Source organism: Nyctereutes procyonoides, unplaced genomic scaffold, assembly GCF_905146905.1.
Source record: "Nyctereutes procyonoides isolate TBG_1078 unplaced genomic scaffold, NYPRO_anot_genome, whole genome shotgun sequence".
In the NCBI taxonomy this organism is placed as follows: Eukaryota; Metazoa; Chordata; class Mammalia; order Carnivora; family Canidae; genus Nyctereutes; species Nyctereutes procyonoides.
This window is the reverse complement of record NW_026575047.1, coordinates 16,538,678-16,561,521: the sequence shown is the minus strand read 5'-3', so window position 1 is coordinate 16,561,521 and position 22,844 is coordinate 16,538,678.

Below are 22,844 nucleotides of genomic sequence, written 5' to 3'. Positions count from 1 at the left end.
GGCTTTGTTCAAACTCTTCTTAGCTCTGCAAAGACTTGGAGCAGGCTGGGCTTTAGGAAATAAGTTAGGAATTTCAATTAGGACTTTGCAGTTTAAATTCCAAATAAAACATCCATAACAGCATTTTTATAAGTGTGTTGAGATTTGTGCATCCTTTCACAATCTTCATTTTATCGTGGCTCAGTGCTGGTTCTTTATTTCTCTTTGTTTTACTTACCTCTCTTTGACCCTACTATTATTTCCACTTTCAAAGGAAAAGTATGTGAAGCCAAAAATGAGAGTTGAATTCATGTTGTGCATGAGCTTTTGAAAGACAGAATGTATGGTTGAAGTGTGGTTTTGTGACTGCTACAATGAATACAGCATGCAATGGACTGCAAAATAGTTAAGGAATGACCAAGTTCTACAGAATGCTTCCATCCTGTGTTTTTTTTTTTAATTTTTTCTTTTTTTAATTTTTAGGGGGAAGGGGCAGAAGGGGAGGAAAGGTGGGAATCTTAAGCAGGTTCCACACCAGTGCAGAGCCCAACATAGGGGTCAATCTCACAGTCCTGAGATTATGACTGAGCTAAAATCAAGAGACGAGGCTTAACTGACTGAGCCACTGAGGTGCCCCTGCTTCTATCCTGTTTTAAATGAGATGTTCAGAGGCAGCACAGCATGATGGTTAGCTGCATGTACTGTGGAACCCACTACCTGAATAGATTCTAGCTTAGTGAGTCAATGAATTTTCATTTCTTTACCTACAGAGTGGGAGTAATTCTAGTATTTATGTCCTAGTGTGTGAGGTTTAAGTGAAATAAGGCCTATAGAGTCCTGTGCACATATAATTTCACAGTAATTTTTCAATAAATATCATTATTATTATTTTTTCAATACTGGTGGGCTTAATAAAAACAACAATTTAGTGCTGGCTTTACTGGTCTATAATTTTCTGGCATTGTGAACTTGTATATTTAACTACATGAAGCTTCATATTTTGTTTTTTTTTCTGCAAAATGTGGGAAATAAGCCAAAATGAGATAAAGTATGTTAAAGAATCTAGCTCAGTCTTGGGTGACATGATAAATTTGCATTTTATATAATAAATGAAAATTCAACTAGGCTTATAGGGAATATAATCAGTGTCTGTGAACACATTTTTATTAATATGAATTTTGAATCTTTATTCAGATATTAGTATTGAGTGTTATTATATACATATAATAGTAATATATATAAAAGGGAGAAAAAAATTCTTCCACTGATATCAAAGACTTCTAAAACAAGCATACCAATTATACCTAAGAAACATGGTTTCTAAGTCATAGAAATGAAAATGCTATATAAATTTAAAGGTTTATGGTTAAGATAAATTTTCTTTGTCACATAGCAAGGTCAAAAAGATGCTTCTAAAAGTAAAAGAAAATGGCCAGTGATGAGGACTTTTTCCACTTGTGTCTGAGTTCTTCAACCATGAGATGACCCCACATGCACTATGGGAGAGATACATGTATTTATCAGATCAAAACCAACCCAGTCAGTGCCACCTCCCTGCCTCAGTTAAAATAAATTAAAACCATTTTTTTTAAATAAAGGAAAAAATTATGGTAGAGATTTCAGGGGGCTTTACTATTTCTGTAATATAATTGCTCTTTAGGGATAGTAGTTAAAATGAGTTGAGCATTTTGTTTTATTTCATCTAGACTATCTTTCCCTCTCCAACTTTCTGGGCATGTGTATCAGTGTTCAGAAGAAGAGCAAAGGCTATTCTTGCAGAAGGGCTTGCCTTTGGAGAGAGTGTCAGGAAGGATGAGTCACTCTTAGAATTGATTCCAGATAATCTGTTGCCAAGCTGTATTTGCTAATGCAGTCATCTAAATCTTTGTGTCCATGGAACACAGTGGAAGGTAAATTTGTCCTTGTCATTACATAGCCAAAGGCCTCCTTTCAAAGATAGAAGAAAATTAATTAGACTGCAAATTCATTTATAAAATGAAAAGACAGGCTACCTTGCAAAGGGATCTGGAAGAGGAAGACTCATTTTTATTAGGAGGCTCTTCATGTTTGACTCAAGTAGCATACATTTATGCAAGAGAGATAATTATTTGTCATTATTATTCTCAATCCTGCAGCTAGTCAAAACAACTAAAATTAATACTTCATCATTACCGAGTATACATATAACGCTCACTCGATAGTGACCTCACTGTGCTCAGAGATCTTGAAAGACTCAGGAAAACATTTAAATAAAATAAAAATTGAGCTAGCTAGATTCTGGAAGTTCTCAAAAAGTAAATATAATCATTGTTCCATAAAGTGATTGAAAATTAAATCAGGAAAGGAATGTCTTATCATTTCAACCATCATAATAAAAATATATGCTTATACAGTTAAAATTCTGTTGAGAGTACTTAAAATTTCTATATGCTTTTGCTATTTTACAGCAAAGAAATTTTTAAAGAATACAGAACATGAAGACTTTTTTTAACTTATAAAAGTCTATCCTATTTCTGACTGTTGAGCAGTATGACTTTTTTGAAATGATAAAAATGAATTTTATAAAAGTGAGACTAGATGAACTGAAAGATTCCCAACTACTTTGCCAAAGGGATAAATGGCCCTTCTGGTTGTACGCTGTTTGCAGAACCTGGGCAACTGAAGAAAAGATACAACTAACAGCTCCCACTGAGATGATATTAAAGCTTTGAACATAATATACTGGAGAGAAAACTAGATTTAACTTATGGCAAGTGGTTTTGTTCTCTTTAATTCTTTTTTTTAAAATAAATTTATTTTTTATTGGTGTTCAATTTGCCAACATATAGAATATCACCCAGTGCTCATCCCATCAAGTGCCCACCTCACTGTGTTCTCTTTAATTCTTGATGCACAAATAGAAAAAGAGCAAAAGAGATTGGGTGTTGTATGCTTCACAGGCATCATTCCATTAAATGAGTCACAGAAAAGGTATTGTGTTGTCTTCATATTAATGAGTGTTGAATATAAACACCACAATTAGAAAAATAAAGAAATTTAATATCTATCATATCAAAAGAAAATTTAATCAATTAAGTAAAAAATGAGGAAGTGATGACTAAATCACATAATAAATTTTGTATGCTGGGGGATGAGGATTGGGGGAACAAGTAGATCCTAAGAAAATTGCTACACACTGCAGTCCATCACTAGTGCTCTCGTTTCCACTGGATTAGGATAAAGACCACAAAACAATAGCAGCAAAATGGATTTAGCTTGATGGACACAAAATGGCTCCATGGAAACATCAAAAAAGACATTGTTAAAACCTTGTTTCGACAAACAAATTAAATCTGTATAATTTGATGTTCTTTATTTTTCTCTTACTGCACTAAAATTTTCCACTATCTCTTTTTTATAGCCAGCATTTCTAGTGTTTTCAAAGAAAGCATTTAGTTTTTATTTACTTAATAAAAACTCAATAGGCAAGATAAACATTAAGTCCATTCTTGAAGGAAATTAGTTTGGCAAGAAAAAAGGGCAATGTTCTTAGAATGGAACTAATTATCAAAACAGGACAGGGAAAGTATGGGTAGAATAGAGCCAGATAAATAGAAGTGTTGAAAAATTATGATACCTGTAATTTCTTAGAATCTGTTATAAACTAAGCACTGTGTAAGGCACAGTGGGAGAATACAAATGAAATATAATGTAATTTGCTGTCAAGGAGGTCTAAACCTCATTGGAAAGACTAATACATACCACTTTTCAGTTGTGCAGAGATAGTTAATAGTGTCATGATTAATGAGTTATATTTTTTACCTCAATAATTTAAAATTATATTTAAATTAGGACTATAGTAGAAGACCTGAGTGCCCCCTTTAGGAGCCACTATATCAGAAGGAATTCCTGTTACTAATACCACCACCACCACCACACCACCGCTTACTTACCGGGTGCCTACAATTTTCCAGGCACAGTTTTAATTCCTTTACATTCATTAACCCATTGGATTCATGAAACAACCCAACTGTGTTGTAGTATTCATAATCAGTATTCCAGTTCCACAGATAAGAACCCCAGGTTACTGAGATACTAAAATAACTCTCCCATGGTTCTGAAAACTTTGAGTCTACTGCCTGAAAGGCAAAGGCTGCAAGATGTCTAGCTCCCACAATAGAGAAAACTAGATATTTTGAAGTGTCTCTGACATATACAGATACCAGATAAAGGAATTTTAAAAAGCTTTTTAAATGTAGTTCTAGACTCCTAGGAATTTAGGGAAACCCCAACCAGTGAAAAGAAACAAGAAACTTGACAGATCAGCAATGGAGGATATGAGAATAAGTAGTAAACTATAATTCTTCTAACAGTTGACTTTTTAATAAAAAACAATGGGAAAGGAAGATAAAGAAATCATATTGTCAAGGTGCTAGGGAGGGGAAGACAAGGTGGTGATAGGGAGTGTTGATCTAGAATTGTGTGCCTACAACAATTACCTTTGAAGAATGAGTCAAAAAAAAAAAACGTTTCAGATAAACAAAAGCTAAATTTGCTATCAGCAGGCTGTCATTAGTTTCTAAAGGATGTACTTTACTTTTAAAACGATGTACTTTTAAGAAAGGAAAATTATCCCAAAGTAAATTGTTAGGTTATAAGACATAAGATTGAGCACAGAAACTGGTAAGCAGAAAACACATCTACACAAACTTCATTTATATGGAAAAAAATCTTTTTTTTTTTTAATAGAGAAATTTAACATCGTTTATTCCAGTAGTAAAGATGACAAAGTAGGAAACATCTATAGTAAATATAACTGTAATGTTATCTCTAACCTTAATATTTGAAACTTTTAATGATCTAGGAAAACTGAACTTTCTTTTTTTTTTTTTTTTATAAATTAATTTTTATTGGTGTTCAATTTACCAACATACAGAATAACACCCAGTGCTCATCCCGTCAAGTGTCCCCCTCCGTGCCCGTCACCCATTCACCCCCACCCCCCGCCCTCCTCCCCTTCCACCACCCCTAGTTCATTTCCCAGAGTTAGAAGTCTTTATGTTCTGTGTCCCTTTCTGATATCTCCCACACATTTCTTCTCCCTTCCCTTATATTCCCCTTCACTATTATTCATATTCCCCAAATGAGTGAGAACATACACTGTTTGTCCTTCTCTGATTGACTTACTTCACTCAGCATAATACCCTCCAGTTCCATCCACGTTGAAGCAAATGGTGGGTATTTGTTGTTTCTAATGGCTGAGTAATATTCCATTGTATACATAAACCACATCTATTTTTAAAAAGCCAAAGATACACTATAGTTCCATCCACATTGTTCCAAATGGCAAGATTTCACTCTTTTTTATGGCTGAGTAATAGTCCGTTGTGTATGCATACCATTTCTTCTTTAACCATGCACCAGTTGATGGACACTTGGGAAACTTCCATAATTTGGCTATAGTTAATAATGATGCTATAAACATCAGGGTGCATGTATCCTTTTTATTGGTATTTTTGTATTCTTTGGGTAAATATCTAGTAATGCAATTTGCTGGATCATAAGGTAGTTCTATTTTTAACTCTTTGAGGAGTCTCTATACTGTTTTTCAGTGTGGCTACACCAGTTTGCATTCTTGCCAACAGTGCAAGAGGGTTCCCCTTTCTCCATACCACACCCTCGTCCCAAAGCCGTTGTTTCTTGTGCTGTTGATTTTAGGCGTTCTGACAGATGTGAGGTGATATCTCATTGTGCACAAATACCATATAATTTCACTCATATGTGGAATTTAAGAAACAAAGCAAATGAGCAAAAGTGGAGGAAAGAGACAAACCACGAAACAGGCTCTTATCTTTAGAGAGCAAACTGAAGGTTACCAGAGTGGGGGCTGGAGGGTTGGGGGAGAAGCATGGGTTAAATATGTGATGGGGATTAAGGAGGACAGTTGTGATGAGCAGTAGGTGTTGTATGGAAGTGATGAATCACTAAATTGTACACCTGAAACTATTATTATGCTATATGTTAACTAACTGGAATTTACATAAAAACTTTTAAAAAACGAAAAAAAAAAACAGTCAAAGAGAAGAAAAGCTAAAAACAGGCCAAATCGAAAGTATAAAGTATGATTGCAGACATGAGTTAAAAATACAACAGTAATAACAAAATAAATGTCAACATGCTATATTTAGCAGCTAACAGACCGGTGTTAGAATGTTAGATGGAAAATGGTCCAATTATATTCTATTTACAAGAAACATACTGAAGCTATGAGGACATAAAAGTTTGAAAATATCAGAAGAAAATGTGTATTAGCTATTTTATTATAAAAGAGTCTTTAAAGACACATTATTTTAGAAACAAAGTCCTATTTAATAATAGATAAATCAATAAGAAAATTATGTAAATTTAGGCTTTTGTTTAAATTTTTGTATGTCCATATCAAAATAGCCTTAAAATATAAAAAGTTAGGATGCCTGGGTGACTCAGTTGGTTAATTAGCTGACTCTTGATTTTGACTCAGTTCATGATCTCAGGATCCTGAGATTGCACCCCGAATCAGACACCATGCTCAACAGGAAGTCTGCTTCAGGATTCTCTCTCTCCCTCTCTCTCTGCTCCTACCACCACTCTCACTCTCTTTTTCTCTAAAATAAATGTCTTCTTTAAAAATTAATAATGTTATTTATTTATTTTAGGGAGAGAAAGAATGTGAACAGGGGAGGTGCAGAGAGGGAGGGAGAAAGAGAATCCCAAGCAGACTTTGCACTGAATGTGGAGCCCCACATGATGCTCCATGTCATGATCCAAGACATGACCTGAGCCAAAATCAAGAGTCAGATGGTTAACCAACTGAGCCTCATGGGCACCCCAATAAATAAATCTTTTTAAAAAATGTAGAAAATCAAAATGGTTACATCTGATAGAAAAAATTGGCAAAACATTTAATATCATGGGAAAATTCCAAACCTTTCCATTTTTGTTAAGACAAATGGATAAGGTATGTATTATTTGAACAATACAATTAACTTGATTTAATGGGTATATATTGAAGTCTGCACTCAGGAATCAAGACTGCACATTATTTTCAAATGTACATTGAATATTTATAAAATCTGAGTATATAGTAGGCCATAAAGAGAATCTGAAACTTTAAAATATTTTTAGAGTATCTAATAAAACATATTTTCTAAACATAATGCAATTAAATTGTAAAACAATAACAAAATGATAAATCTAAAAGCCTTATATGTTAGAAAAATTTAAGACCTCCTTCTAAATATTTCTCAGATCAAAGAATAAATAATGGAAATTAGTAAATATACAAAGAAATGAATATGAGATAACTTTAGAAGATCAAGTGGGTACAACACTTCTAAGGGAACTTAGTTTTGAATGCTTATATTGAAAGAAAAAGAAGTTTATAAAATGCAAGGTAAGCATCTAATTGAAGAAATTAGAAAGTGATTAAAGAATCATCCTAAGCAAAGAGGCAATAAAAATAAGAACAGATAAAAGCATTCAAAACCCAGAATTTGGGGATCCTTGGGTGGCTCAGCAGTTTAGCGCTTGCCTTGGGCCCAGGGCGTGATCCTAGAGTCCTGGGATCGATTCCCACATCAGGCTCCCTGCATGGAGCCTGCTTCACCCTCTACCTGTGTCTCTGCCTCTCTATCTGTGTGTCTCTCATGAATAAATTCTTAAAAAAAAACCCAGAATTTAATTCTTTAAAAATACCAAAAGCAGACAGATATATGAAGATTAATCAAGAAAATAGGAGAGGAATCACAAGTAAGCAATATTAGAAGTTTAAAAGAGGACACAGGGACGGGTGGGTGGCTCAGGGCGTGGTCCCAGAGTCCCTGGATCAAGTCCCACATCGGCCTCCCCATGAGGAGCCTACTTTTCCCTCTGCCTGTGTCTCTGCATCTCTCTCTGTATCTCTCATGAATAAATAAATAAAATATTTTTTAAAAAATAAAAATGAAAGAGGATGCAAATATAGATATAACAGATTCTAAATATGAAGGGTAAAATCTGCCAATTGTCCTTTACTCTGAGATTGTACTCTTGCTCTTTGCCATTCAATATTCTCTTTTGTGTTAAATGATGGGGATAGGAGTACTTGGTGGCAGCTATATTTTATTCTAATATTCTTATCTGACAAAAGTAAATATTGCGGTAAGAGGAGAATTACAAGAAAGGCAGGGCCATTATCATTAGTATGATGCCCTAGAATTTATGTAAGGATGAAGTTTCAAAATGTAAAAAGTTTAGAAGCATCAAGGGCTCCTAGGAAAGGCTGGAGCATAAAACCTAAGAAAAGAATAATTTTACCAATAGATTTCTCTATAATTAATCTCAGAATTTTGAACATATGAAAGCACTAGTTAATTCTTTGTCTTTCAATTGATAAATCTAATAACATAAAAGCTGTAGAAAAACAAACCCAGCATTTTGCACCTAAATTTTTATAGGAGGCTTTTGTGTGGATCCATTAGAATTCAGGAAAACACTATGCATAGCTTGCATTTCCCAATTAAGCAATGCCTTCAATAAAGCCATCAGTGACTTATTAGTTGGATTAATTAGAACAGCTGCTGCTCCTTCATTTTACCAGATGTTAAAGGTTCTCCATGGGCCTGATGAATCATATACATATATATACATATTTAAATAATTATAACTTTTCTATATTGTTTAGTGTAAACAGATACTCTAATTATATAGAGATCCTTCTTTAGTTATTTACCAAAAAATCCCTATAATTTTATGTAGTCTTATAGGTATATCTATGTTCTATGGGATTTAGTTGGCTCTTAAATTATAGAACAACTAAATTTTACTTAAGATTAAAAAAAAATTAGTTTGACTTGTAGTCACCTGCCTATGTGTGTTGCTTTAGATGCTTTTCCCATACTCATTGCTAACACTTAAAATTTTAATTTGACAAATAAATGTACTAAATAATATATGTAAAATTCTAACATAATCTCTGTCGGGAAATACCAAGTAAGACATGGTCAGAGAGCTTTAAAAGCATTTTAATAGGATGAAGTGAAGGCAAATTTGAGGAATCAAAGTAAAATTGTTGGAGCATTCTTTGATTCCCCAGAGTTTCAATATGTATAAGCCAAATCCAAAAATATGAGCATGAAGATGACAGCAGTAGCATAAATTGGTTACATTTTCTTTTATTGTGACCACAGTGCAGTCAAAAGCAGGATATACCTATTTACATCCTTAAAGGAGCTTTCCTTTGGAATAAACTTACCTCACCATAAGAGTCCCCTGTTTATCACTTTCCTAAAATGGTTATCCTCAACATCACCAATATTCTTTTTATTTTATTAGGACTTTAATTCTGCTGCCTCTTATTAAAATTGAAGTCTGACTTTTCTCTTTTCACTTTCCATTGTGTCTTTTGTCAGTATCATTAGAGAAATTTCTCAGTTGTGCCAAACTGATATTCTGTTATTAAATATTATCCAAATATTAAGTAATTTAACTATTAATAAGATAAATTTGGATGGTTCTTTGAATGTTTGAAAATAACTTCCCAAATTGGTCTATTAAATATAAATTGGGGAATTTCAAGTTCAATGTTCAAGTTATACATACTAATAAAAAATATTTAATATGTTCCTCAGAGGGAGAATAAAGCTTTTGATGCCTTTAAATATTCTTTCCATCAGAAAGCCTACTTAGAAAGAATTTATAAAATGCAAATTAATCTCAAGAGAAGGGAATATGGAAAAGCTGCTAGTCTTCCTTAGAGAGATGATTATAAAATGAAAATGAATTTGACACTCAGCAAAAAATGCCTAAATCCATTGAGATTTGAAGAAGAAAGAAACCAACAAACCAAAGAAAGTTATGGCATACCATACATTTTCTGAAAATTATAACACTGGTTTTCTAAACATGTTAAAAGGGATGGCATAAAAAGAATCAAACTCTTGGACTTAAGGAAAATAGGAGAAAAGTTTTACGGCAATGGCAGTTGCCAGAGAACACCTTTCAATAATATATATCCAAGATATTTCCCTTTGTACATTTTACATATATAAAATGCACAGGACCTTATTACAAAGTTCTATAAAGATTCTATAAGATTTCCCAAATTATACTTAGTAATTAGATGTGACTGTTTTAAAACATGTCCACAGATTCTTTGATACTCCTCTCCTGAATCGATGAAGCTTAATTCATCTCTGTTTGAATCTGGACTGCACTTAGTAGCTCACATCTAGAGACAGCAGAAGTTAGAAGATGTCACTGTTGACATTACATTTTAAAAAGAAAGTGATCTCTGTCTTAATCGTGTTCCCTCCTCTCTATCTCAAATCACATGCTCTGGGGAAGCCAGCAGCCATGTTCTAAGGTAGTTGGGGGGGTGGGGAGGGAAGAGTGGGAGGGTGCTGACTGCCACTTTGTGAGGACATTCAGGCCAAGAAAAGGCCACACAGTGAATCTGCCAGACCCACATGAGTGAGGTCAGAGGCAGATTTGTCTATATTTGCTAACACTTAATGTGAGTCAGCTTCTTTGGTCTTTGGTCCAAACGTGAGATGTAAGTAAATCTTTGGTCCAAACGTGAGATGATAGCGTTCCTGTTTGAGAGCTTGACTACAAGAGAGACCCTAAGCTAGAATTAAGCAGCTAAACCACTCTTGGATTTCTGTCCCACAGACTCTATGAGATAAGGAATCCTGGTTGTTTTAAGCCACTAGGATTGATGTAAGTTATTACACGATAGTAATTAATACACTGAAAGATTAAAATAATAAACGCAACATAACTTTTTGTTTCAGAGATTTATGAGTCTTTTTGGAGGATAGCTCTCAAGTAATATACTTGAATAATATAATTATTTCTTATCTTGTTTTATTGAGTTGGAAATTGTTTATGGTTAACTGATACTTGATAGCCAGAATTTAATTAGTATTGACTAGAAATACCTTTTTCTTCATTAACGTTTGTAGAAAATCACCCCTGACCATACTTGTGGTCCCTGAATTAAGAGCAGTAACTTCCAAATTAGCTAAACTTAAAGGAGATATATGTCATTCATTATCTTCTTTTATTTAATCCAAGTGTTGCCATATTTGTTAAATATTTGATAATTATCGAAGAAAACTGAATACAACATTAAGAGAGTGGGATATTTGAGTTCAAATTTCCTGTCAAGTATGACTTGACATAGATCTACATTATGAACCAGTAGGATATAATCTTAAACTAAATTTAAGCGTTTTCTCTACCTAACTTGAGGGAACTTTTGTTGTAAAGCAAAAAACCATCACCTTAATGAATAAACACATCATATTAGTCAAAGAACCCTCAATACAAATTTAAGAACACATATTTATGGACAGTGAATTAAAAGAGTTATGTAGTTATTAAATAGTTAAATAGGAGGGGACATTAGGGGCCTTTTCAAACTTTTCTTGAATTGTAAAAGACCACAGAGGGATCCCTGGGTGGCGCAGCGGTTTGGCGCCTGCCTCTGGCCCAGGGCGCGATCCTGGAGACCCGGGATCAAATCCCACGTCGGGCTCCCGGTGCATGGAGCCTGCTTCTCCCTCTGCCTATGTCTCTGCCCCCCTCTCTCTCTCTCTGTGTGACTATCATAAATACATAAAAAAAAAAATTAAAAAAAAAAAAAGACCACAGAAAGATGAGAAGTCTTAATTAAATATAAAGTCAATAATCAAGTTAAAAAATAATGCATATAAACAAAAAGCATCAATTGCTTGCATTTACTAAGATTTTGATTCTAGTTAACACCGTCTCTCATACTGTTCATCCTACTATATTATGAATGTCTTTTTACTTATTTGGGGATGTTACAGAAGGCACAAGGATAGTGCCTGGCACAGAGTAGATGGTCATATTTGTTACTAACCCACTGACTGGCATGTATCTTTTAGAGAATTCTTCACACATTTAGTAATGTAAAAGTTATACTGTGTTATATTTTTAATAATTTCATTTCTATCTTTGTCTTCTCCCAAAACTGTGGCCACACTGAGGACAAGAACTTTATCTTTTCATTGTTACACTGCTGATACCGTGGAGAGTATTGAATTGAAACTGGTTGATAGTATGTTTAATTGAAATCAACTTGACTTTAAAGAATGGTTAGAAGAGGTTGTGCTCCTCTGATTGAGGTACCCTGAAGGAGAAAATCAAGTTCTTATCAAAGTATCTATGGAACATTTTTCTTCATTTCTCTTCATGTTAGTAAAGTAAATTAAATATAGGAATGGTGGCCTGTCATATGAAATGATATATTGTCCCAAGGGACTGAAAATATTTATTTAAAGTCTCTGTATTGATAATAATGTGGGTCTTGTCAGCATATTGGTCAAAAGAATAAAAGATCCCAAGATTATATCTCTAAAAATATTTTAAGTGACAGAGAGTGGCTAAAGTTAAGCATTACTCTCTGTAGAGACATTCCAATTTTAGAAAAATTTCCAGGGAAAAGACATAGAATAACCTTCTTCTGACCAACTATACCTAGATAATTTTCCTTAGCATTTTACACCAAAATATTAAAATAGAGACTACTAGCCACTTGGATCATCCTGAGAGGAGATTAATCATGTAGAGAATGGGCTCATATCATGTCATTTGGACATCACTGAATGAACTTGAGAACTCAGTCAGGAGAGGAAACGTTAAAAAAAGAACTTTCAAGTATTTATGTATTATTACTAGTAACAGAATTACACTTGGTGTATGTGGTGCCAGAAGGCAAAATAAGAAGGTTCTTTATTTTTTATTTTTTTATTTATTTATGATAGTCACACACAGAGAGAGAGAGAGGCAGAGACATAGGCAGAGGGAGAAGCAGGCTCCATGCACCGGGAGCCCGACGTGGGATTCGATCCCGGGTCTCCAGGATCGCGCCCTGGGCCAAAGGCAGGCGCCAAACCGCTGCGCCACCAAGGGATCCCAAATAAGAAGGTTCTAAGAAATAGAACTCGATCAAATATAAAGGATAACTTTTAGGTAATTAGCAATGCCCTAAAACATGGTTTTGGAAACCAATTGTTGAGGCTGAACTTTAGTGAGCCTATTAGTCTAGGTAACATGTAAGTGCCTTCAAACTCTTTGATTTTATAACTTCACAATTTACCCATCTACAAAAGCATCTCTCTCTTCTATTTATCTATATAACCACATTCATTTTTAAAAATTATCATTGTGGGTTCCTGCAGGGATGGAGATAACATATGGTCAACCTACCATACTTGTGAGAAATTTCCTTCTAATTCCTGCCAAAAAAATCAATCCTAATTGGTTGTAATACATCTGACTTGCCCATTATGCAAGTAATTCTGCTCCAAAAATGACAAATGCATTCTTTCTAATCTAAGCTCTGATCTCGTCATTATCTTTCTTAAAACTATTAACAACTAATTTTTTCTGTGGAAACAGCTTACTTAAAATTACAGTGTCCAAAATTACAAGTATCATTTCTGAATATAACTTTCCAGGTATTCTATGTTCCAATAAAATATATTCTATATCTTACTATAATACCTGGCTTAGTATATCTTACTATATACTTTAGTATAACATACTATATAGCTTACTATATCTCTCACTGGATATCTGACTTTGATTTCACAGTGACTTTATATGTTTTTTTCTTCTTTCCACTTAAAATCGTGTTGTTTCTTTTCACCTATCAAAAAAAAAAAAAACAAAAAGAAAAGATGTTAATACAAATTTCGTTTGACACTTGAATATTACCTAATTCATTAAAACTTTCTGATTCTGCATATCTCCTTGCATTCTCTTCCAAAACTGGAAAGATTTTTTTTGTTACTAGCTTGTGTAATTTTTCAAGAATTTGTGTCAGCAAGTTGTGTTTAAAAAAAAAAACTCAAATATGATTGACATATAACAAACATGTTATTTTCAGGTGTACAACATAGTGATTCAATATTTGTATATATTGTGAAATTATCACCATAACAAGTCTAGTTAACATTCATTACCATATATGGTCACAAAATTTTTTTCTGGAGAACCTTTAAGATCTATTCTCTTAGCAACCTTCAAGTATGCAATGCAGTGTTATTCACTGTAGTCACCATGCTGTATGTTAGATCTCCAAAATTTATTCACCTCATAACTGGAAGTTTGTACCTTTTGACCCCCTTCACACATTTTACCCACTACCCACCCCCCACGCCCTGCCTTTGACAACCTCCAATCTGCACTCTGTAGCTCTGTATCTATGAGCTTGTTTTTATGTGTTTAAAGATACCACATGTAAATGAGATCACACAGTATTTGTCTCTGTCTGACTTATTTCATTTACCAAAATGCTCTCAAGATCTATACATATTGTCAGAAATGGCAAGATTTCATTCTTTTTTAATGGCTGGATAACATTCTATTATATATGTATCTATAATATTTTCTTTACCCATTTATCTATTGATGAACACTTAGGTTGTCTCATACATAGGCTATGTAAATATGCTGCGAAAAACATGGAGGTATACACATCATTTTGCGTTAGTGTTGCCTTTTTTTTTCAGATAAATTCTAGTCATGAAATTGCTGGATCGTATGGCAATTCTATTTTTCATCTTTTGAGGAATTTCCATACTGTTTTCCACAGTGGCTATACCAATTTACATTCCCACCAAGTGCACAAAGGTTTCCTCTTCTCCATGTTCTACCCAACTTTTGTTATTTCTTGTCTTTTCGATACTAGCCATTCTAATAGGTATGAAGTAATATCTCATTGTGATTTTAATTTGCATTTCTCTGATTATTAGTGGTGTTGAGCACCTTTTCATGTAGCTGTGGCCATCTGTATGTTCTTTTTGATAAAAAAATAGTCCATTCAGAGCCTCTTCCCCCACCTTTTCTTTTTTGAGAGAGAGCGAGTGAATGTGTACACTTGAGCATGGCAGGGGAGGTAAAAGGGAAGAGGGAGAGGGAGAGAAAATCTTAAGCAGGCCCCATGCCCAACGAAATGCCTGAGATGTGGCTCAATCTCAACACCCCTAACCTGAACTGAAATCAAGAGTCAGATAATTAACTGACTGAGCTACCCAGGCACCCCTACTGCTCAATTGTTATTTGGATTGTTTGTTTTATTATTGAGTTGTATGAGTTCTTTACGTATTTTGGATGTTAACCCCATTATCAGATATAGTATTTGAAAATATTTTCTGACATTTAATGGGTTGTTTTTTCATTTTGTTGACAGTTTCCTTTGCTGTGCAAGTTTTTAATTTGATACAGTTCCATTTGTTAATTTTTTGATATTTTGGCTTTTGGCATCAACTCCCTCCCCACCAGTGCCATCAAGAACAATCTCAAGATTACCACCTATGTTTTTTTCTATGTATTATGGCTTCAGATCTTATGTTCAAGTTTTTTTTTTTTTTTGATTTTATTTGTTTATTCATGAGAGACATAGAGAGAGGTAGAGACATGGGCAGAGGGAGAAGCAGGCTCTCCACAGGGAGCCCGATACTGGACTAGATCCCTGGTCCAGGGATCATACCCCAAGCTGAAGGCAGATGCTCAACCACCAAACTACCCAGGTGTCCCACTTATGTTCAAGTTTTTAACCCATTTTGAGTTGATTTTTGTGTATGGTATAAGATGATGATCCATTTTCATTCTTTTGAATGTGACTTCCTGTGTTCCTATTATAATCTACTTTGTGTCTCAGAATTATATGATAATCCTATACCCAAATTTTTCATTAGGAATGCTGTATCTTTAGCCTATAATCATAATCAGAGCCATAATCAGAGTCAGAATTCAATGCTTATTTGTTGGATTGAAGTTGCAAAATTCCACATATAAAATATAATTTTTGAAAGTCATGGAATTTTTACCTTGTCAAAGAGATTTAGTTAACCCACGTCCCTTATAGTGAACTACTGATTCAGAAGTTTTTATTTAAACTAAATTAGTCAGTAAAAATGATTATTCTTTTCCTAGGATGTTTACATAGATTATCCTTCTCTCCACAGTAAGAACCCAATAGCTATTAAAATAAAAATAGTATCACTGTGTACCCACCAATCAGTATGGTTTCAAATCATTGAAAAAAATAGATAAAAATAAATCCCATCCTAGGATTTATTAGACTAAGTCCAAATTAATTTGCTTTAGGCGTATAAAGATTATTGGAGATTGCTTGTGTTGAAAAAGCCAAAAGTGAACTGGGGAGACAAAGGATATTTTGAAAATGTATGAAAGCAACAAAGGAAATGTTATGAATAATGTTTTCCTTAATTTATATGTAAATATGTTGATAAAATGAAGATTAAGTTAATATTGAAAAGATAAATATGTTTACAGTTTTTCAATTGAAAAATAGTTGTTATACTATTTTAATGTGTACAACATAGTGACTTGATTATTATATGCTTTACAAAATACCATAATAATAATCTGTCACCATACAAAATTATTACAATAGTATTGACTATACTTCCCATGATGTACTTATCAACCCCTTGCCTTATTTTTTTGTAACTGGAAATTTATACCTCTTTTACTTTCACTTTTCTTCCTTTTTTTTTTTAATAAAGATTTTATTGATTTATTCATGAGAAACAGAGAGAGAGGGAGGCAGAGACACAGGCAGAGGGAGAAGCAGGCTCCATGCAGGGAGCCCGACATGGGACTTGAACTCCGGGTCTCAAGGATCATGCCTGGAGATGCATGATCTCCAGGCATACTGGAGGTGCTAAACCGCTGAGCCACCCAGGCTGCCCCTCACCTTCTTATTCCTTCACCATTCTCCCCTCTGGCAACAATCAATTTGTTCTCTATATTTATGTCTGTCTCTTCTTGTTTTTTCACTTTGTTTCTTAGATTCTATGTATGAGTGAAATCATATGGTATTTATCTTTCTCTGACTCATTTCACTTATAATGCTCTCCAGGTCCATCCATATTATTGTGAATAATAAGATGTCATTCCATTTTATGGCTGATTAACATTCCATTGTGTGTGTGTATGTATTTCACTTGTGAAGCCTTCTGTCTTGGACGTTTATTTTTTGGAAGTTTTTTTATTAGCAATTCAATTTGGCTACTAGTAATTAGTCCATCCAGATTTTCTATTTCTTATTGATTGAGTCATGGAACACTATATATTTCCAGAAATTTATCCATTTCTTTTAGGTTGTCCAATTGTTGGCATATTAGTTTTCATAGTAGTTCCTGTATTTCTGTGGTATTGGTTGCAACTTCTATTTTCAGATTTTATCTATTTGAATCATATCCCTTTTTTCCTTTTATTTTTTATATTTTCAAAAAGCCAGCATTCAGTTTCATTGATCTTTTTCTATTTTTTGTTTTTTATTTGGTTTAGTTTTTCTCTATATTTTATTACTTCCATTTCTATTCTGTTCTTTATTATTTCCTTTCTTCTATTAGCTTTGAGTTTTGCTTGTCCTTTTTCTAGTTCCTTTTGGTATAAGGCTAAATTGTTTGAGATTTATTTCTTGCTTCTTGAGGTAGACCTGTATTCCTATAAGCTTGCCTCTTAGGATTGCTTGTGCTGCATCCCAAAGATTTTGGACTATTGTGTTTTTATTTATCTCCATGTATTTTTTTTTTTAAATCCTGCTCTATTTTGTTATCATTGTTCTTGTTGACCAGTTGGTTGCTTAGCCTCCATGTTTGTGTTTTTCTATTTTTTACCTTGTAATTTATTTCATAATTTCTGGTCAGAAAAGCTGCATGATATGATTTCATTTATTTTATTAAGAATTGTTTTATGACCCAACTTGTGATTATGCTTCCAGATTGCTAAGTCATTATCCTGCCTCCTCTAATATGCTATTCATTCCCTTCAATTTATTTTTCATTTTTGTTATTGTATTTTTCAATTTTGGCAGATTTAAAAAATATTTTCTATCTCTTTGTTGAAGTTCTCACTGATTTTATACACTTTTCTCTCAGGTTTATTAACACTACTTTGGATTTTTTATCAGATAGATTGCTTATCTCCATTTTGTTTAGCTCTTTTTCTGGAATTTTGCCTTTTTCTTTCATTTGGCTATTTCTCTGTCTCCTCATTTTGTGTGACTCTCTGTGTATTGGCTCCCTCGATACTATGTATTGAGTAGGTCAGCTACACCCCTAATCTTAATAGAAGTGGCCTTGTTTAGAAGATGTCCTTTGGTGCCCCATCCAGCAATGCCCCTAGTCATGGAGCGATGCTCCAGACATTCCAGAGGTGTCCCCTGGGTGTGCTTTGTGTGCTCTGCTGTTGTGGCTGAACTGCAACTGCTACATGAGCTATGGTGGGCAGGGCTGGCCCTTAGTCCAGGTGCCTGCAATGATCAACCTTGACTACTACAGGCAGACTGGCAGGCAGAGCAGGCCTCTGGCAAGGCTGACTGAGAGGTCTCACTGCAGCCACTGCATGTGCATGGCCTGGTGGGACTAGCCACTGATGCAGCTGAGTGAGAGGCACAACTGTGGCTACTGAAGACAGGCTGCTGAGTGGGGCTAGCTCCCCACTATCTGAGGCAGAAGTTGCTCTGCTGGTGCGTCAGCCCTGGCTAGGGCTGCCTACCAGTTGTGGCAGGGCAATAGTCACTTTAGGGCATGCTAGTCCTTACTAACCCCACCTGCTGGGTATGGTCAGGTAGGAGCCACATGCAAGGGGCACTTGCTGGGGAAGACAGGTTCACTGGGTGGATCCATGGTCGAACACCTGGGTTGGGCAATTAGTGCTGGTGAGGTAGATGGGGAGTGTCAGAACTGTTTCCTGCAAGTGTCTAGCTAGCTAGGATGAAAAAGGGCAAGAAAAATGGTGCTCAGTAGCACCTCCATTCACAGAGAAAACTTCTGCAGATCCCTGTCCCTCTGGCACATGTTCTAAAATTAATCAATCTTCATATATACAACAGATGCTTTTCAAACTGTTACTTCCATACTAGGTCTTGGTCAAAGGGATATAACATGCTGTCCTTTTAAGACTGGAGATTCAGTTTTCTTTAATCCTCCTGTTTTCCCAAAATTTAAATCTTGCCAATTTCAAAGCTGTTGGAGTTATGCCCCATCAGTTTCAAAGCAAGACTTTATGGGGGCCTGGCTTCCAGGGCCAGAGGGCCTGATTTGAAACTTGATCCCCTTCTCAGGGAGTGCTTCCATGCTTGTGATATCCCTCCTACTTGTGGGTTTCTGTCACATGGGTGGGGGTTTGGTTCCCTATCACATCTCTTCCATTCCTGCCCTTTTGGTGTAGGCTTTTGTTGTTCTTTAATATCTTGAGGAACAAGGATCTGCTTGTCTCAGATCATTTTCCAACTGGATTACATTACATGTAGTTGTTGCTTGAGTATGTCTATGGAAGGAGACCTCCTACTCCATCATCTTCCTAAAATGTTTGCAGTTTTAAGCAGTGACAAGCAAAATAATAAACATGATGATTCTCAGCTTGAATAGTATATCACAGTTCTCTATAAGGCGATCTCCAGGCCAATTTGATATGCCACCTCATTTTTAACTGTTAAAATGTGCTTAATAATATGTCATAAAAGGAAGGTTTGTTTAATATGTTTTAGTATATTAGGGCTTGACATTTGGTGGAAACTGAGTATTTACATTTGAGTCAGAATTTGGCAGTTGTGTTCTCTCATATTTATTTTTAGATCCTTAATATTTGAATTTCCATGAGGGTGGAAAAGACACCTGTTGAAGAGGAACTAGAATTAAGATCTCACTTTTTTTCTATTCATACTCCAGACTATTTTTGTTAAAAAAAATTTCCAACATGTCCCTTTAATCAGTGTGGCTTGAATCCATATTGTGAGAAAAACAGCTGTGGTTTCTGAGAAAACTCTCTATAAAAATTATATGGTATGAGTACTTGTGGCATATTTCAATATCTTTCTCTCCATCTGTGAATAAAGCAAAACAATAATAGAAACAATAAAAATTAATAATCCAGATTATGTAAATTTCATATTTAAAATTTAAACACAACTGAGAGGGGCAGCCCCGGTGGCTCAGCGGTTTAGCGCCGCCTATAGCCCAGGGCGAGATCCTGGAGTCCTGGGATCGAGTCCCACATCGGGCTCCCTGCATGGAGCCTGCTTCTCCCTCTGCCTGTGTCTCTGCCTCTCTCTCTCTCTCCTCTCTGTGTATTCTCATGAATAAATAAATAAATAAAATCTTTAAAAAAAATAAAAAAAAATAAACACAACTGAGACTGGTCAAACCACAGTAGAAAAGGGAGAGAGGAATGTAAAGGGTTTTTAGAGGAAGCAAACCTTAGAGAGTGATCCCAGAATACACTCTCTGGCTATGAAAGGTTTACTCTGAGGACTAAGGCAAGAGCTGAGGTGAGCAAAAATGAGATGGAGAAGAGTGCGAAGGAAGAAAGGAGGGGGTACATGGGATATGAAAAAAGCCTACTATTAATAGACATCGCAAACACCGCAAGTCATACATACATATCCTGAAGCTCAGGGATTGACCTTGAGAAACATAGATCATGTCCCTTTCTGGGATTGTTGAAACATTTGGGGTTGACAGTGCTAATGGCAGAAACTAACTCTGGATGTAGTTAGAATCAGAGAACAAAGGAGGCTGGCTAAACACTGCCTCTATGGCAGCCAGGGAAACAAGTCTTTCCTTCTTTAGGAAATCTGAAAGGTTAGTCAGGACTTTCCCTTCACTGACGCAAGCCATACCCTGTATATAGCTGGCTCAGGAAAATCTAATTTATTCAAAGATGAGTGACAAAAATAAGGAAGAAGAGAAAAAGGAAGAATAGGAAGAAAGAGAAAGGGAAGGATGAGAAGAAAGGAAAGAGCAAAAGAAAAGGAAGAGTAGGAGAAAAAGAACTGATACTTCATTTGTAGTAGAAAGAATGGAAAAAATCATTGAGAGAAAAAGCAAACTGTATAAACGTATCTTTAAAAGCCATTTATTAGAAAATATGTTGCTCAAAATAGAAAAAAAGTGATCTACCATTTCTATACAAATTGAAAAAAATAAAACAGTTGCTTCTAAGAAGATGAGCACAAAGCACAAACTCAGGAGCTTATAAAGAATAAATCATGAGACAATGAAAGGAGCTGTGACTAGTCTAGATGTGCCAATCAAAACTGTGAATGTTCTGAATATGCCAAATAAAAGGGAAATTTTCAGGCCCAAATATATATATATATATATATATATATATATATATATATATATCTAGAAGACACCCACTTTAAGTATAAGCTCAGGTTAAAAGACAGGGATAGAGAGAGGTAGGGGATAGGGATAGAGAATGATATACCATGTAAATAGCAGTCAAGAGGTAACTGGAATACCTATTTTAATTTTACACAAAGCAGACTTCAGAATAAGGAAGATTATTAAGAATAAAAAGGAATATTACACAATGGTAAAGAAGTCAATTCTATGGATGCCTGGATGGCTCAATTGGTTAAGCATCTCTTGATTTTGGCTCAGGTCATGATCTCAGGTCATGAGATTGAGCTCTGCATTGGGCTCCACACTGGATATGGAGCCTGCTTATGATTTTCTCTCTCCCTCTGCCCCTGCCTCCAATCCCTCCTTTCCCACCTCCACCCCACTCACATGTGTATATGCACACACATTCAGTCTCTCTCTCTCTCAAAAAAAAAGAGATCAATTCTCCAAAAAGTCATAATATTCATAAATGCACCTCACAAAAGGAAATTAAAGTAAGTGAGGTAAAATCTGATGGAGAAATAAACAAATCTTCTATTATAGCTGAAGAGTTCAACGCTCTTCTTTCAGTAATTAATAAATCAAGCAGACAGAAAATCATTAAGGATACAATTGATAGGAACATCACTATCAGTCTACTTGATCTAATTCACATTCACAGGACATTCCACTCAACAAAAGCAGAATAAATATTCTTCTCAAGTTTACATAAGACATTCATCAAGATAGACTGAATTCTGGGCTATAAAACATAGCTGAGCAAATTTAAAAGAATAGAAATCATACAAAGTATGTTTTCACATCATACTAGAATTAAACTAGAAACCAGTAACAGGAAAATATCCAAGTATCTGGAAATAAGTAACATATTTCTAAATAACACATGAGTCAAACAATTTTTTAAATATTTTAAATTATAATAAACTGAAATTACGTCTTATCAAAATTTGTAGAATGTAGTAAACAAAGTGCTTGGAGCAAAATGTATAATATGAAGTGAACATATTAGAAAATAAAAAAGATCTAAATCAATAACAAGAAGTTTTCATCTTAGAAAACTAGAGAAGAGCAATTTGAACCTAAAATGAAACAGGAAAAAAAAATTAGAGCAAAAAAATCAATGAAGTTGAAAAGAGCAAAAAAAGAAAATAGACAAAACCAAAGATGATTACCTGAAAAATCTATAAAATTGATAAGTATCTAGCTAGTCTAACCCAGAAAAAAGGATAAAGGCACAAATTATCAATTTAAAAAGTGGAAAAGGGATTGTCAAGGTTATTAAAAGGTTAATAAATTCAAAGAGCAACTCTGTCTGCAAATTTGACAACTTAGATGAAATGAACCAATTCCTTTGAAAGACACAAACTATCCAAACCCAAACAAGGAAAAATAGGTGACATGGATAGTCTTATAATCAATAATTAATAACTATATAAAAAAAGCACCAGGCCCAGATGGTTTCAGTGATAAATTTTACCATACAATTAAGAAAGAAATTATACTATTTTTCCATAATCTTAGACTTCCTAACTCATTATAAAAGGCCAGCATTACCTAAATATCAAAATCAGAAAAAAAGGCAATACAACAAACGAAAATGACAGAACAATATCTCTTATGACCATAGATGCAGAATCCCCAACAAAATATTAGCAAATCAAATAGAAC